This window comes from Takifugu rubripes, chromosome 16 (assembly GCF_901000725.2).
Source record: "Takifugu rubripes chromosome 16, fTakRub1.2, whole genome shotgun sequence".
NCBI classification, from domain to species: domain Eukaryota; kingdom Metazoa; phylum Chordata; class Actinopteri; order Tetraodontiformes; family Tetraodontidae; genus Takifugu; species Takifugu rubripes.
The window spans coordinates 3,745,098-3,759,500 of record NC_042300.1 but is presented as its reverse complement, the minus strand read 5'-3'; positions in this window follow the sequence as shown (position 1 = coordinate 3,759,500).

The following is a 14,403-nucleotide window of genomic DNA, read 5'->3' as shown; positions in this document are numbered from 1 at the left end:
GTACAGCTTAAGACATCTTAAACAGTTCATTTACATCTTGCATCACATGTGTCCATTCTTCTTCTGATTCCTCTTCATCGTCGTCCAGTAGAGATCGTTCTTCCACCTGCAGCAAAGTACTAGTAACAACTGATCCCACGAGCCGGCCAATGCATCCCCGAACAAGAGGTACTACACAGCAAGCTAGTATGGCTAATACTAGCAGCACTATCCCTATCATCATTCCTATCTTGAACAACAGTTCCCTCCACCCCGACAGCATTTCTGTAAGCCAGTCTGGTGGAGGACTGCCATCGTCAATCATAGCTTTCTGTAGCTTAGTTACATTTCTCAATGCGCTATCTATCAAATGACCGTCCGCATCATTCTCTGGGATGAACGTACAACAGTAATCTCCTACCACTGCACAAACTCCTCCCTGGGGGGCCGTTATGAGATCTAAGGCCATCCTATTCTGCATGGTCATCAGTCTTAGCGCTGTCATTTCTTCCTTGACTCCTGTGAGAGCAACTTTTGTCAAATTAGTAAACACTTTCAGCCTATAATCAACCGTTTCCAATCTCAATATGTTCTTTCCTACTCCTATCCACGGAAAGAGAGTCAAGGTCACTTTATCTCCGGTTGACCAATGCTTAAACTCTTGTGGTACATCTGTGCCCCACACTGAGTCGTGCGGTTTGAACTCGTATTCATTCAAATCTCGTTTAAAACGCTTGTGTGCTGTGTTCTTGGTGTTGTTGGCATAGATTATAATTGTGTGATCTTTGAGATGTGCAGGAGCACACACTCCTGACCAGTTTGCTGGTAGGTCTGCATACGCATTGTGTCCACATAACCACCATCCCTTATCCACTAATTGCGTACCTTTATCTTCTGGCGTGAAAGTGGGATAGTTACATGTACAGTTATAACCTTCTGGACACATCTGTGTTGCTTCATCGAAGGTAAATAAACCACAGAGGTGCCGGGGGTCATCAATACACTCCTGTTCGCACTGTTCGGAACTTTTATGCTGCTGTAAACACGTTTTCCGATAATACCGATTAGTTGTAGAGTTTGATTCCACATCTTCATTGATTCCCAGTGTGCATGCCATATAAACAACTTTACAGGTAACATAACAGTATGTGTGGTTTGTCGCACCTAGCACAGGGAATCTTAATCTATTGGCTTTCCCTGCCATTGTCCGCAGTGGCTCTTGGGTGCAATTGCTGCGAGCGAACCACGTTCCATCCAACAGCTTCAGTGTGAAATTCGTGCCACGGCTTAGCCCTATTAGGACAAAGCACTGTCCTACACTCCCTGTCATCGGTTCAGCAGTTACTCGCGGTGTATGCACGGAAACTGGTAACATAGAACAAATGTAACAACGAGAATGATTCTCTGGACTCTGGATCTTGTTCTAACCATGAATGTCCTAAGTGGCTAACGACGGTGCGTTTAGCGCGCATGTAGCTCTCATCCTGTCTCAGAGCATCTTTCTGTCCCTGATTACCTCCCTCCTGTCGGAAGTTCCACAGGCCAAAACTCACGAGTCCTGCCGTCACAGCACTCACCACAATTAGGAAGAACAACTTCATCTCCTTTTAACTCTCCTTCTCAGGTTCCGACGGGGTTCAGCCATTGCTGGACCTATACAGGCCGTCAGCCGTTTACAGATTAACCGCCACTGCTCCCTCGCCTTCACCTGGAAGAATTTTCTGTTTCTTACAATGGGAAAGGTGTATCCACGACAGTTTCCTGTCCACTCGAACTGCAGTCTTTGTGGTCAGCTGTACTTGATAAGGACCTTCCCATCTAGGCGTGTTCCACCTCTTTCACACAAACTTCTTCACCCACACATAGTAGCCCGGTTGAATGGGTTCCTGGGGGGTGGAATCTGTGGAAGACACAGGACTAGGCAGAACATTTACAGCAGGGGTGGGGAACCCTTTTCATATCGAGGGCCATTTCAATTTTTATAAAGTCCTCCGAGGGCCATACTATTATGAACACATACCTAGGGATGCAAAAAAAAGACAAAAAAAAAGAGTCTATAACCACTGTGTTACTAAGTCTCATGATTGCTGCATTTGAGTTTGAATTATTTATTTAGCACACATGCATATAAAATCACCAAATAAATAGAATAAAATGACAAGTAAAATATGTTTTCATGATCATACAAAATAAAAAGAGGTGCAGAGTTGAGGCAAGAGACCCGTAAGGGCCTGTTCGAGGCCTCTACTCACAAAAACTGCAATACAACAAGATAATCAAGAAAATAAATGAAAAAGAAAGAAAGATAAAGACAATAACAACAACAACAACAACTAGAAAGCACTCGGAGAGCGCAGACCTCCGCCAAGCGCAACAATTCCTGGCATATTGTGATTTCCACCATAAATATTAGTCCCACATATACTTTGACTACATATTTAGATTCCTTGACCATAAAAACATACCGTTAGCCACTGGAATCATAACGATATATGTCTTAGTTCAATAGTTATTCACGAAAAGAAATTCACGCTTTGAAACAATTTTACTTTGTCCGGCGCGAGCGCCTCAGCGGCGGCTACGAGGCGCGTTCACGAACTCTCGTTCGGCGTGAGGTTTCAGCTTCGTGACTATTAATTCACTCACCACAAAACTTGCACGCGTAATATTCTGTCGGTACATGGTCGTGTGAAAGCTGCTTGTTGAGCCTCCAAACTCCGGCGAAGAGCGTTAATTTTATCCAAACTCATCTGTCCTTTCAACTCGTCGAGTTTAGCGTGTTTCGCTAGGCATTATTCGTCCGTGTCAATCAGTCCAGCCCACTACGTACCTCACATGCTGTGTTCACTGACCCTGACCTTGACTCGGACATAACATAACCGTCTGTTTTATCTCAGAAAACGGGAAAATATTTCCTCGTTACGAAAGAAATTTCAGGATACGAAAGGCAAAAATACGCTACCGCTGCTACTCGCAGCTCGCGGAGTTTAGCGAACGGTCCCACTGTATAAGTGCACATATAAAATATAAAAATCTTATTGAGTTGCGGGCCGGTAGAAATGGTCTCGTAGGCCGTATACGGCCCGGAGGCCGGAGGTTCCCCACCCCTGATTTACAGCATTCACACATCGGTTGAGTAACACCTTTTTTAGATAATCTGCTATTGTTTCCTCAACATGTTCTAGCTCATTTGTTGTTGCAAAGTATGGTAGGCAATAAGGCCGCCCATATAATGCTTCAAAAGGTGTGATGCCTGTTTTCTTGTGTGGTGTTATGTGCATCTATAATTTCACCAGGTCGAGACAAAACATCCAGTTCTTTCCTGTCTCGTCCATACACTTCTTCAGTCTGTTCTTAATAGTACCATTGACTCTTTCAACCAATCCTGCACTCTGTGGGTGGTATGCGCGGTGGTTCTTCAAATCAATGTCCAAAGTTACTCCTACAGTTTTCACTACCTCATTTACAAAATGGCTTCCATTGTTGCTCCAGATGACCTTCGGGATGCCAAACCTGGGAATGATCTCTCTACATAGGACTTTTGCCACTGTTGGTGCATCTGCTTTTGCCGTGGGGAAAATTTCTACCCACCTAGTAAATCCATCTAACACTACTAGACAATATTGTTTACCTTCACATGGTGTTAGCTGAATAAAATCTAGAAAAACTGTGTGAAATGGATGATTTGGTAATGGTGTAGTGCCTGCAGGAGCCTTAAGGGCTCCCTGTGGGCTGTGTTTTACACAAATAGCACATTGTGAACAAAATTTTTTTTTTTGAATATGTGTGAAATCCTATAGTGTAATAATGTTCATTAACCATCTGTACCATCCCTCCTGTTGAGACATGGCATGGCCCATGGCTCACTAATGCTGCCCATTTATGCATATTCCGGGGAAGGATTGGCTTGTTGCCTATGGTTAACAGTCCTTTGTCGTCCAGTTTGGCTCCTCGCTTCTTCCACGTGGCCTTTTCCTTTTCTGGAGCATTTTTTTGCATTTCTTTTAGAATATCATTATCTGCAGGTTCTAGGCTAAATGATTCTTCCTCATCATTATCAAGAAGTGTGTTGTTATTTGCTGCAGCCTTTGCGGCTCTGTCAGCAAAGGCACTGCCTTGTGAGACTGCGTCTGTGTTGTTAGTGTGTGCAGTGCATTTACATACAGCTATTTTACGTGGCTGCTGTACTGCTGCCAATCATTTTTTTAGCAGTTCTGCATGCATGACCGGTTTGCCGGTCGACGTTTTCATCCCTCTCAAATTCCATTGTTGAGCAAACACAAACAGTGTGGAAAATGCATATTGACTATCTGTGTAGATGGTAACATCCTGTCCTTTGCTTAATTCACAAGCACGTGTGAGTGCGACGAGTTCTGCAGCTTGAGCAGAATAGGAGGAGGGAAGTGATTTCGCCTCCACCACCTCGGTTGCTGTAACTACTGCATATGCGGTTGTAGTGCGTCCAGTCATCCTTTCTCGATGATCCATCCACAAAGGGTATCCGTCCTGTAGTCAACGCGACATCACTAAGATCTGGTCGCGGCAGGACCGCAATGGAGACCTCATCCAGGCAGTTGTGCTGGTGTCCCTCTTCTGCGGTGGGTAGCAGCGTTGCTGGGTTTAAGGTCGTGCAGCGACGAATCGTCAGATTCGGCTGAGACAGCAACACTGCCATGCAGGAAAGATGACGTGCGGGCGACGGGAACGCTATCTTACTCTGTAGCAGCAGTATTGACACTGCATGTGGCACTAGCAAAGTTAGCTCATGGTATAGCACCACTCCTGCGGAGGCTTTTACTGCCTCAGATGCTGCCACCACTGCTTTAACGCATGGTGGCAGTGCACAAGCTACGGGATCTAGCTTGTGGGAGTAGTAGGCCACTGGCTGCCTCTTATCTCCGTGCTTCTGCAATAAAACTAAAGTCATAAAATCACCCTTGCAGTCAACAACCTGCTCAAAAGGCTTCTGATAGTCTGGCAGCTTTAACACTCCAGCCCTTACAAGGGCCTGTTTTATGTACAGAAATGCTTCTTCAGCTTCAGGGGTCCATGTTAACACATCAGTCATTGCTAAGGGATTATCATACATCAATGCTTGTAAAGGGGCAGTTATTTTCGCATAATCTAAGATCCATGATCTGCAAAAATTCACTAGTCCTAAGAATGACATCATCTGCTTCTTTGTTTTTGGTTTCGGAGCATCAAGCACTGCTGTTTTCCTCGACTCGAGAATAGCTCTTCCATTGTGTGTCAGAACATGGCCCAGATAAACCACTCTCTGCTTCACCAGTTGCAGTTTGCTTTTGCTTAATTTATGGCCTTGTGAGGCTAGCCAGTGTAACAATGCTAGCGTGTCTGACCAACAGTCTCCCTCTGTTTTTGACGCCATGAGGATGTCATCCACGTAGACGAGGATTTGACTTCCACACGGAGGTTTAAACTTAGCTAATGATGACATCATTACCTGAGAGAAGATTGTGGGACTCTCACAGTAGCCCTGAGGTAACCTTGTCCAGGTGTACCTCCGTCCTTGAAACGTAAATGCAAACCGAAACTGGCTGGATGTACTGGTACAGAGAAAAATGCATTGGATACATCTATCACCGTGTACCACTGATGTTCAGGGTTTAAATCATTCAGCAGGGTGTATGGATCTGCGACTAAGGGAGACCTAGGGACCACTGCAGCGTTTACAGCTTGCAGGTCCTGCACCATCCGCCAGCCACTAGATGGTGGTGACTTCCTTACTGGAAATAGGGGTGTATTTACAGGGGATTCAGGACACTCTCTGATAACTCCTGCTTTAGTTAAATAGTTAAATATCGGAACAATACCCTCCTGTGCGTCAATCTTAAGGGGATATTGTCTCTGAAATGATCTATAATCTGATTTAGGGATTATTTTTACAGGTTCTGCTCCTTTTATAAGACCTACATCCGCAGGTCCTTCCGACCATAATTCAGGGGGAAGCTCTTTCAGCTTCTCCTCTTCCTCCTGCGTGAGGAAGATGTTTTCTTCTCATGAACTCTGGTCTGTGAGGTGCGTTGCTGGATGAGTCAGCAACCATGTTTTAAGGGGAATGCGCCACACCTGGAACTGATCATTAAAATCAACCTCACCCTTAGGCCTATAGGGCAGGCTGCTCCAGTGTTTTACGTCACATCCCATGTCTTGCCATCTTTTCTTAAGCGGTTTAGCAATAGAAACATGTGGTACAGAGCCTGACACTTTGAATAGCGCTGCTGCTTCGGCGGAAAAACTTCCTGCCGTGCAGACAGCTGTCTGACCACACACATATAGATGCATAATTACAATCATTTGTGGATCTTTAAGTTTAGCAAACTGCTCTGCATAGCTCGGTGTGCCGTGTGAGTCTAATTTACAGAATCCACCAGTGCGCTCCACGTGCATGGTTACATGCAAGTCAGCTTGATTGTGGTACGAATCATCAACTGGAGCTGAGAGATAAGATCTCTTCCTAATAGATTTACGGGACGTGGTGGAGATCACAAAAGGGGCTTTAAGTGTGATTCCACTTACAGTGTTGTGACTCCTACTCTGGCCCCACCTCCTCCTGGGCAATCAGCTCAATCACCACCACCTGGGCCCTCTCCTTCAGCTGCACCCAATCCGCCCAAACGACTCTGCACCCATAAAAGGCCCCTATGCACTCAGGCCAGTGCTTGATCTTACTGATGTTTTTGGCAACACTTCCCGTCGACCCAGCATCTCTCCAGGCTCCCCAGCGACTCCCTGCGTCTTCCAGCGTCTCCCCCGGCTCCTCTGCAACCTTCCTAGCCCCTCTTCCTCTGACCTCTTCCCCTTCCTCGGACGGATTTCTCCTGGCCTCTGGACACTTGGACTCCCCCACGGACTCTCGCCCCTGGATCTCGGACTTGGTTCGTCTGCCGCATCACGCACCTATAGTTTGTCTCGGCCTCTCTCCTCATTTAGTTTCTTCCCTCCTGTTTTTTTGCTTCATTAAACCGTCTGAGTTTACTTTTAATTCCCGTGTCTGTCTGCCTTCTTTGGGGTTCCGCCACACTTGACCGCCAGTCCTCTCGAGCGTAACATACAGGGTCACAAACATCTACAGGGACTGATATTCTTTCTTTAGTTACGAGACCATTTGCTGATCTCACAAAAATCTGTGTAGAGGTTGGCTTTAGGGCTATTGGATCTCTAATTACTGATTTACCTGCACCCGTGTCCACTAAGAATGTTAAAGAATTGCCTAACACGGTCAGTTGTATTTCTGGTTTGCCTTCAGCAAACAGGAAGATGGTTTCTAAGTCTAAAACATCTTCTAAGTCATCTTTTTCCAATTGGTCAAATTTTGTGCCCTGATTTGTTAATTTTTGTGACATCTTTTTCCGGTTCTAGTCATTGCTAGGGTAGATTAGAACCTTGCTGCTGTCCTCTATTGTATCTCTGGTTACGTTGTTTCTTTCTGCAGTCACGTTCCCAGTGTCCATAATTTTGACAATAATGACACTGATCATTTTCACGGGAATTGCCTCCTCCTCCCCCTCGGCCTCGCCCACGCCCTCGGCCTCGGCTTGGGAAAGGGTTGGCATTGAAAAACATGCCTGGGAATTGATTCTTACTCTTTTGCCATTGTCTTTCAGCATGCATAGCATGTTGTTCATAGCGGTTTGGGTTACAGGTTCCGAAATCAACTAATTGTCTCTCTACCCAGGTTTTTATCTCTGGTTTCGATCCCCCATGTATAGCTTGCTTTAACTGCTGTTGGTAGGGACCTTCTGGTTCTTCCGCATACGGAATTCCACTATTTTTCCGGAACACATCATTCTCACACTATAGTCTTCAAAACTTTCGTCAGTCTTTTGTCTCGTGGCCGTAATGGCGCTGTAGTCAGCTCGTCTAGTAAAAGCAGTTTGCATGCGCTCGTACAGTCTGTCGAGTCTGTCATTTAGTTCTTGGCTGCCAGGCTGCCATGGTCGTTGATTGGCTGGATCCACTGGGACCCAATCTCCTCTGACAGTGCCCCATTTCTTGCCATTAACGCACATGAGGACTTGCTGGGTTTCAGTACCGTTAGTATGGTAACTTCCTAGTAACTGTCTTATGTCTTGGATGCACAACTCTACGTCCATTTGGGGCAAGGTTATGTCATCACAAGCTTTTTTACAGTCTTCTGGAGTCCAGGTTCTATACACCAAGATAGTAGGATCTTGACCCTGCACACCGGCTTGTGGATTTGCAACCTGGATCATTGGGTACATCTGCACAGTGTTGTCCTGCATATGGTCATTTCTGCACTGGGCTCCCGATGGAGAGGGGCACAAAAAAGGATTAGTGTTTGGAGCAGGGGAGCTAAGGCTCCGGGCGGGTCCAATGGGACCGCCTGAGGGGGAGCTAGTGGAACAGGAGGTGGAGGAACATACGGAGGAGGCACATTTATCAATTGACTTCTGCCTCCTGTTTCATTGTCCTCCGCTCTCACGTACGCACTCAGCGATGGGTATAAGGAGTTCTTATTTTTCTCTTCTTTTTCTCTTTTTCGTTTCTCTTTTTCTTGATTTTGTTTTTCGCTTCTATATTTTGATTCAGTGAGTCATTGTGTCAACCCCACATTTACTTTTGGATGTTTCTTTCTATTAAATCTTCTTTTAATTTTATAATATTGCCTGGCCTGTCTAAGTCACCGTCCCAATCGAACTTAGTCACCCACAGTTGAAACATATGAGCATGAACCTGGATATTTGTCTTCCATGTGTTTACATGATGCTGGGATTTCGAATTCAGCACCTTTTGTGGAATGTTGGTTGCCCATGTTTGCACTTTATTTTATCAGTTTTTATGTATTTGGGTGGAGATTTCTGGTCTCCGACTGAACAACCCTCAATCCCTACTGGATATCTAGTTCAGTCCCTCCGCCATGGCCTTATAACCCCTCTTTTTTAATCAGGAGAGTATCCACCAAGCTTCTACCTCCGAGGAGGCGGGTGTATCTTGCCTCTGCTTCTGTCCCGATGACCAGGCAGGTAATACCGCGGTATATTCCGTGTAGCGCTTTTCATGTCTTATACTCACTCCGTTGATTCTATGGTTTCTCTCTGAGTTGTTTTGGTGCCTTCTTCCCGTCACTGGAGATGGTTGCCCTGGGAGGACGAAGACCGGCCTTCCGTCAACTCGTGATGAAAGGTCTTTCACTTCGGACGTCTTTTTGACTCCGGCTGCGCGCAGACTTCGGCGTTCGGTCGTCCCACGGCGCTCCTCTCCAGGTCTTGGGATCCGGCTCGAAGGACCAAATTTTGTGAGGGTGAAGTTTTGATCACCCGCGCTGTTCGTTCACTAGACTCAGATCAACCACGCAAACAACTGGAGTCCTTGCAAGGGAGAGCTGAGCAGCAGTTCAAGCTTCCTCTCTCAACTCTGCTCGTCTGCTGCTCGCTCACCTCTTTTATTGGTGCAAACAGCCTCTTTTATTGGTGCTCTTTTTGGGTGTCTAAACAGGATCTCATAACTCATTGCCTTCTGACATCTTCTCCCATCTTAACGAACTTCTCTAATCTTGACCAACAGGATACATCTGGGTGCTGGGCTTGGTTGTAAGCAACTTCAGCACTTTTACAAAACATTCTCATGTTCTTCTTTTCCTGTCAACATTCCTCAAACACTCAAAATCTACATATCACAGCATTTAAAGATAATACTAATAACAACAATAATTACAATAATTCTTCTCACAGTCCTTTGGTCCTTGAAAGAGGTTTGGACGTTTCCAGACACCACCGGCCGTCTAACCTTTACCAGCCGTGTACTTGACAATAACAATGACAAGGATCACCAACACAACACAACCAACAGCGATACCTGCCATCAGTCCCATATAGTCCACCGAACCTGGATAAAGAAAAGCAGCATGGTGAAGCCTTCAGAGGGACGTTCAGGTATGAGAATCCAGGAATAAATAATACTCACAGTCAACCACTGCCTTCGTCCAGGATGGCTGAAATGACAAAAATAGCGTTATTAATGGACTGAGACAACTTCCTGCACAACCTTCATCAACATTTTGTGTTTACTTCAGGAATAGGAATGTTGAGACTTTTTTGGATCTGATTCCAGGCAATATCGTTGCGGTTACACCTGAGGAGCCTGCCTTGATAGAACAGGGAGTCGACAGTGAGGCGGACGTTTCTAGGGAGCTCCTGTAATCTGCTCTCTACAATCACCAGATCAGGATCAAAGGTGTGATGCATCACCACCAGAATTACTGCTTTATTATCTGGAGACATAGAAAAGACCAGGGTGACTCAGGAAGGTAAGTTTCACTTTCACTTCTGCTTTAACAACTTTGAATCTTCATGTTACATTTAGTTCCATCACATTCACACTTAAGTTGCTACCTGGGAGTCCCTCCAGGGCCTCGTCAATGTCTGTTTTGATTCGGGATTTGACTGGACAGAAAACCAAATTATAATCTGCATCTTCCGGAATGTTCACTTCAGTGTGTCCAACACGTTTCATTTTGGAAACCCATTCCATGTGAGCGTTTTTTGTTTCTGAAGCCACGTAGACAAAGAACTTTGTTCCAGATACTGAAGAGAGAAAGGAGGAAGTGTGTTATTGGAAAATCAACCTGAGCAGCTTTGAACTTTCACCTGATGATGGAAATCATGCAGACATGAACCAGTGGGAAACACTTAGTTTAGACTGAGGTGAAATAGTGTAAATGTAGTTTTGAATTAAAAGTCAAATGTAAATATAAATAACTTTAAACAAGCAATGCAATTATTTGTAAAACTGAAATTGGTCCACAAACATCACAATCACTAAAATACCAAATTGTTCAAAAGTCTCTATAAACCACCTGACATTTGTCCATGTAGCAGAAAAATCACATTTCCTCCACTCTTATGTTAAACCGTTACCTTTGGCCTTTGACCTGATTATTTTGTTCATGCCTGGAATCATTATATAGTTAATCAGTGTTTAAAAGTTAGTGTAACGCTCATTAGAATCAAAGATAGAAGTTAAATATAGGTGACATGAAAACATGTTCTCTTATGAAGTATTCAAATCAGAGATACATTTTCAAGTCAGAATGATTCAATTCATGACATTTAATGCACATCGTTTAAAACCTTACGAGCTGAAAGGGTTTCCTCACCAAGATTCTCCATGTCTCCGTTGGGGAAAGAAAAGACGCAATCAGCTCAGAAAAGGAACAAAACCAAGAATTTTGAGCTCCAAAAACTACCTGTAAATAATTCACCAGTGAGATTGCTACTGAAAAAGCTTAGACTGGCAAAGAAAATAGGAGCAATGATCAGAGGGCAGGATCCCTGAAACCACGATTCAAAAACAGAAAGTAAGTTTTCTGCAAGTGACCTCGCCCAAGACGACCAAAGTGAGGTCCTGCAGGGTCTCCTGCCCCCAGTCATGTCTTATTCACACATAAGAATTATCAAATCAATCTTAATAATCTGATTTCTTTCGGATCGAAGTAAATTAATTTAACGCTTACTTTGTTTACGAATGACTTTCTGTACTCACGCAACACGAATCCACGTTCGATCTCTGCAGAGGACCCTTTCACTTTCGTTTTAACGGCTGGAGGCGCGTTCGGCACCACAGAAGAAGAGGAGCGGCCAGCGAATCAGAGGTGACGCGTTGAAACGCGTTTAAAACAGGATAAATTTAAACAATTACATCTACTGGAAGACAGGCGATGTTTGGATGGCCATGCTATTACCGCCAGGGGAGAAAAACAATCTTAATTTTGTATTTCATGAAAAGAGCTGTAATTCCTGCTACTGCCAGAGGAGGGAGCCAGATATCCCTTTGGTCATTAATCTAAATCTAATAGAATAATGAAAATAGAGCTGCTGGTTTGAACAAAGGAAAAAAATGTTCACACAGTTCACACAATCATGACATAATCAGGACGATTTATTTGTGTTTAACGTTTTTGCAGCAAAATCCATTAAACAGTTGATTAAAGTCAACCTTCGACAGTTGTGGCTCCAGTTTTAATGAAGGTCTGTGCGCAGCATTTTCCCTTTAATCTACACACATTTAAGGGAAGCTGTGATCCGTTTAGCTAACTGTTAAACAAGTACTAATAAAGTAATCACAACAACAAAAAATACAGCTATAATAGTAACTAAAATCACAAATTTAATCCTCTGTTGAATGGCAACCCTAAAATGAAGTGGAAAAATAGCTAAATTAGAGTTGTTTGATGCAGTACATGGATTAAAGACTGTCAACATCCAAAGAAATGCTGTTTCAATATTTACATCCAGAGTGACTGAATTTATCTGACTAAGGAGTTCATGGCTTACCATAAAGAGTGATGTCCAGAAAGCAGGCAGGAGTACGGAGGACAAAGATTAGTGTGAAACAGAAGCATTTAAGAGGAGACAGTGGCAGGAAATGTGCCATCTTTACCTTGTTAGCGTAACCCTGGTAAGATGTGGCGATGAGCTTGATGATCTCCATGTAAGCCGCTTTATTGTGTTTGCTGCTGAGGAGTTTGCCCTCGTTGAAAAGACAGTCCAGGCTGAGCAGGAGGTCTGGGAGGCGGTTGCACACCTGCCTCTTGCTGTCAGCTTCAACAGAATTAGGGTCAAAGGTGTGATGCAGCAAAACCAGGATTGTCGGTTTCAAGGCTGGAAGGAAGAAGGAGTTGCAGACGGTCAGGTTTTATTCTCTTCGCAGTCAAGAAAACACACAATGTTCCAAATTGTTGGTTGAAAATCATACAAATAAGAGGAGCAGGACAGAAAGAAGGGTTACCTGGAACAGTCTCCAAGGCTACAGAGATGTCAGTCCTAATGTGTGACCTCACGGGACAGAAAACCACGATGTAATCACTTTCTTCTGGAGAGAAAACCTCACTCTGGTTCAGCTGTTTCAGGAGGTCCACAATGTGAAGATGAGCCCCACCAGTGCAGCCCGCCAGGTGGACATAAAACTTTTTCCAAGTCACTAAAAACAGAGAAGGCCGTTTGGCTGGATGTGAGATGCAGCGGTGAGGCTTTGGAAAACACAGATTTTTGCTCATTATTTTCTTCAAGAATACACACGCATCCTAAATGTCACCCCCCCCCCCCCCCCCCCGTGTCTGCTTCAAACTAAAATGTCAGTTTAGTTTTGACAGGAAAATGATTTTATTGAGGAGGTTCAGTTTTCATTGTCATTCGTGTTCTAAAAGCTGATTTATAATATTACAAACATAAAACATTGCATTTATCTTCAGGTGTAATGGAGCTTTATTTTATTCTGTGTATACTTAAAGCATCACAGCTGGTATGTTGTGGGTTTATGAAATGATTTGTGCGCTCACCAGTGGTGTGGTCCATCTGTTTACAGACAAAAAAAAAGATGGAGGCAAATTTAATTAAATGAAGAGATAACATGAACATCAGCCCTAGAACATGGAGTCCCACCCACAACACAGCAGAAACATCCCAAACTAAACAGAAAAACGGGAACGTTTACAGCCTCACACCAACAAGGGTTTCACGTCTTTATTCATCATTTTTACTTACGTTCCTGGATGATAATGTCCTTGAAGTCCTCCTGGCTGATCTGCCACACACTTACCAGAGAAAACAGAGCTCCTTCCTGGATGTGACTGGCCTTTACTTTCCTGTTGATGACATTACAGAGTAAGTGCAATGATGATAAACATGAACACAGATGGAGGATGACAGCATAAAATTCAACAAAATTTTAAAACTGCCAAGCAATAGACTGTAGAGAAAATAATCTTTCATAAAAAAAACCCTTCTTTTATTAAATCTAAAAACCACTCACGTTGATTTTTGGCCCAAGATTACAGGTAAATTCGTAGAAATTAAACATGAAAAACGTATTCAATAGTGCTGAAATCTGGCTAAAGTTGGATCACTTTAATGAAAATGTTGACCTGCCCGCTGATGCTGTCGACCTCTCACCGGAAGACTGCTCGCGGGAGGACACGCCCACCTGCTGGCTGCTGCTGCCTTCAACGTCTGCTCGTATTTTTGATCACTGAATATAATCTTTGCTTTTTTTCTAATGCGACCAAGCCCAAATTACACACGAGGAGAGACGACTTGTGCTTTATTTGCATCATGAAACATTTCAACACTGCGTCGCATTATTGTGACGTTGCATTATTACGTCGCTTTGCCAGCTACTGACTGATAAACAAGTCTAGCTGCAAAGGGCCCAACCAACGGAAAACGGCAGCTTACATTTCAGGATATTCTAAGTTCACTTTTTAAGAGGTTTCAATTTTCCACCCACAGATGAATATATATCCCTCCATGCACAGATAACCTTACAAAAAATTACGTAATTCCTACCAGTACTCCCTCCATTTCTTGCGCCTCACACTTGTTGAAACCACGTCGGTCATGGAAGAGTGGCCGAATTAACGACAGACCGTTAAGGCAACAGCAG